General features: G+C 37.9%; 1 long non-coding RNA gene across 1 annotated transcript; it reads left to right on the top strand.

Annotated features, from left to right (window-relative positions):
* The first annotated feature begins 320 nt into the window (after window positions 1-320).
* On the top strand, window positions 321-3,438 carry LOC147141590 (uncharacterized). The gene is made up of 5 exons (XR_015088175.1): window positions 321-487; window positions 884-961; window positions 1,066-1,116; window positions 1,714-1,808; window positions 2,014-3,438. It is a non-coding gene; the product is annotated as an uncharacterized LOC147141590 (long non-coding RNA).
* The last annotated feature ends 310 nt before the right edge of the window (window positions 3,439-3,748 follow it).

The following is a 3,748-nucleotide window of genomic DNA, read 5'->3' as shown; positions in this document are numbered from 1 at the left end:
TTAGTCTTCTGTAATTGTGTGTTTCGGTTGTGACAAATTTTAGGACAGGCAAGATATTAGGGAAAAGCCAGAAAATACTATTTGAAAATTTACTGTACTTTTACTATATATGTGCCACGTAGATATGGTGCAACTGCAACATGAATACAGTCAAAGTTTTTCTGAAATAAAATACAAATTTCACACATTTTCCAACTCTAAATTTGAACCAATTCAGTAGACTGGCCCATGTAGTGTTTTTTTTAAATTTGCTATTATGGTTATTTTGTTGTTGTATGGAAAGTGCTTTGTTACAGCTGTAGCTGTTGGGAAATGTGCTACATATTGTATAGTATTGTATTATTCCCAGAAAATTGATTCGCTGGGACGACAAAACCATGGCTACGTCACCCAATCGACACGCGTGTGGGTGGAATGTGAATGTTTTCCAGGTTGTTGACAAAATGTTAGCCTGGTCTGCTCACACTTGCAGTGTGCCGTACAGAAGGTAAGGGAAGATTACAGTTTCACATATTGCTTTCTCTAATGCATGAATAGAAAGTTGTATTTGGTGTGCATCTTTGCCATGTGTCCTTCCCGAATGTTTAAATTGGCCACGCGTGTTGGTGTTCGAACGATCAGCGACGTAGCAAGTTAGCAATAGCAGCAGCTAAACACATTTGAGTTGACAGGAAAGCATTGTTCTTTCCTCGCATCTCGCTAACCTCACTTTGTCAAAATTAAGAGCTAAATCGCTCATTATTGTACTTAGCTGTGACGATAGTAGGCATTCAGCCTATGGTGGAAGCTAACGTAACCTGTGACGCAATAGCATCATTTAACTTAACGGCTATTTGAGACAAAAACTTGCCTGTGTACATTTTGATTTTTCTTGCACCTTTAGGACATTTCGGAGTCGGACACAGACCAGCCAGTCATCTTTGTGTAAGACAGGTGGCCTGCGTTATTCACCGAGGCTCAGGTGAGACATTTTAGTTTGTTTTCCCACAAAGAAACACTCCTTTGTTTACTTAGACTTTGTGATCGCTATGTGATTCACTCATCTTAATTGTGTTGTTTAAACAGTGCGGAGCTGCTGTTTTCAAGATGGGTCATCATTTAGACACAATAAATTAGGTATGTTTTTTATGTGCTATTTATGATTTAAGTGACTTAAACATGAAATACTTTGTATACAACTGCTTTGTCATGCACACTTCTTTTAACAGTATTAAATGAAATTTTAAAGTGGAAGTCAACCCAAACATTTTTTATCAAGAATGTGTTCTATGCAGGCCCACTAGCTGAAAAAGGGTATCCTGATTAATATTGCGTTTGTGGAATATGACTTAAGCAGCAAAATCAACCCATTTTTATCTATCTCAGGGGCAGAAAATGACGCCACAGTTGCCCAGGGCCCAAATAACGACCAATCATGGCTCAGCTCCAGAAAACATATGAGCTGTGATTGGTCGTTACCTGAGCCCTGAGCATTTATGTCATTTTCAGTTGACAGAAGTGACAATGACAATGGCTAAAAACGGGTGGATTAACTCTGATTCCACAAATTCAATATTAATCAGAATGCCTTGTTTGAACTACTGGGCCTGCATATAACATATTCTTGTAAAAAAAATGTTTGGTTTGACTTTGTTTGTTTCAAAACATGTAAATCTCTGACTTCCACTGTGTTTTTTTGTTGTTGTTTTTTTTTTTTACTAATATGTCTCCCAGCAGTCACCAAGCATTGATGGGGAAAAAGGGATACCATCATCTGTCGTTTCATTGACATTGCGCAAAGGCAAAAAGAGCTTTTCCTGTATTTCTTGGTATGTTGTGAAATGACATGATTGATACTCTCACACTCTTTCCTCTCCTCTCTATTCAGTTAGATCATGTTAAATGTAGATGCGAGAATTATGTATTTGCTGAAACAACTGACTGACGAGATTAACTGAAACATATTGGACCACCCTCATACCTGACTTAAACTGTAAAATCTCTATGCATTTGTTTGTTTCTTTTAACATGGAGGAAGAATATGAGGATCATTCAGACCAAACCATGAAGGTGCTTGTGATCCAGCGTGGGGAGTAAATATGGACTCAGTTAGCAACACGAACCAAGGCATGCATTCTGTTGACGGGGTTCTTTGCTATCATCTGCTTGTATCCCATAACACTCATGAACACCTTCCAAGTGTACCCAAAAAGAAAAAAAATTCAAGAAGGGTGTAGCACAAACCTGTAATAACATTAGAAGCCCTAACCAACACCACATTTTGCCCACTTTTATGCTCTGTCCGAATGTGCATAAATGTAGGGCACTCACTTACCCACAATGCACTTGGAAAAGTAGTGAACATCGACGATCACTCGTCAGGTTAATATAGACCACAATGCATGCATATATAGTTTCTGCTGCTGTGAACACCCTCATTTTGGGTAAGGTCACAGAGTGCTGAAGCTTAAAGTGAATATGAGGCCACTTTTGTTCAAGAATCACATCCACATATCTCCCAAACCAACATCAGTACGTGGGTTTCAGTCATGATCAATTAGAAACATTTCGTCACTGGTGATTGATTCTTTGTTTTTATTTTTTTGTTATTCTTTTGATTTTACTTTTGTTTAGGTGTAACCAGAGATTGATGACTACTCCTATTGTTGGCAGGTCGAAATACACACCCTTAGCAAGTTTTATGTAATTGATATGAATACAGCCAAATTGACATCGAAAAGCACGTCATTTTGTTAAATCCTTCGTAGCATTGCTTTATAGAACTTTTGTCCTGTTTTTTTAGTTGTTCTGTTTTTTTGCACTGGTTATTGTTTTATTTCATTACAATGGACAGTTATCCTGTTGGAAATATTTTATTATTTTTTAAAATTATTCTGCAGTGCCATCTGTTGGTAAATTTGTTCAAAGGGGAAGTGAACCCCCCCAAAATCGTTATAATAATACGTTCTATACAGCCCAACCAATCCAAACACGGTATTCTGCCTGATGTTGCGTTTGTGAAATCCACCTGTTTGTATCGATCTCAGGGGGTGGCCATTTCGCCACTTGCTGTCAACTGATAACATATCACAGTTGTACAAGGCTCACATCATGACCAATCACGGCTCACCGGTTTTCTGAAGCTAAGCTGTAATTGGTCGTTAACTCAGCCCTTAACAACTGTGATGTCATTTTTAGTCGACAGTGAGTGGCAAAATGGCCATCCGCTGAGATGGATAAGTACAGCTGAATTCTGCTGCTAAACTCATATTCCACAAACAAAGTATTAATCAGAATGCAGGGTTTGGAATAGTGGAGGCACATACAACATATTATTGTAAAAAAAAAAAATGGGGGTTGACTTCCACTTTAAAAATTGTGATTAATAAATCTTAATCAGATGAGATTATTTATGATTACTGAGACATAATTGTGTTGCATGTTGTGATCTGATTGCTATGCCACTATAGTGCCAAATGTCACTTGATTCATGTTTTTAACTATAAACACAATTTATACACTAAAACATGTTATTTTGTGTTGAAGTGTTTTTCTATATAAACTTTAATATGTTCTTATAAAAATTATGTATGTGTTTTATTGAATACTTATTTGTGTCATATATGAAATATTTTAGATTGCATGTATAAAACAGGCGGCACGGTGGTCGACTGGTTAGCACGTCCGCCTCACAGTTCAGAGGTCGTGGGTTCGATCCCGGCTCCGGCCTCCCTGTGTGGAGTTTGCATGTTCTCCCCGTGCCTGCGTG

The sequence above is a fragment of the Filicampus tigris genome, chromosome 9 (genome assembly GCF_054856515.1).
Source record: "Filicampus tigris isolate MCC_2025a chromosome 9, RoL_Ftig_1.0, whole genome shotgun sequence".
NCBI lineage: Eukaryota > Metazoa > Chordata > Actinopteri > Syngnathiformes > Syngnathidae > Filicampus > Filicampus tigris.
This window is presented reverse-complemented; position numbering and strand designations above follow the sequence as displayed.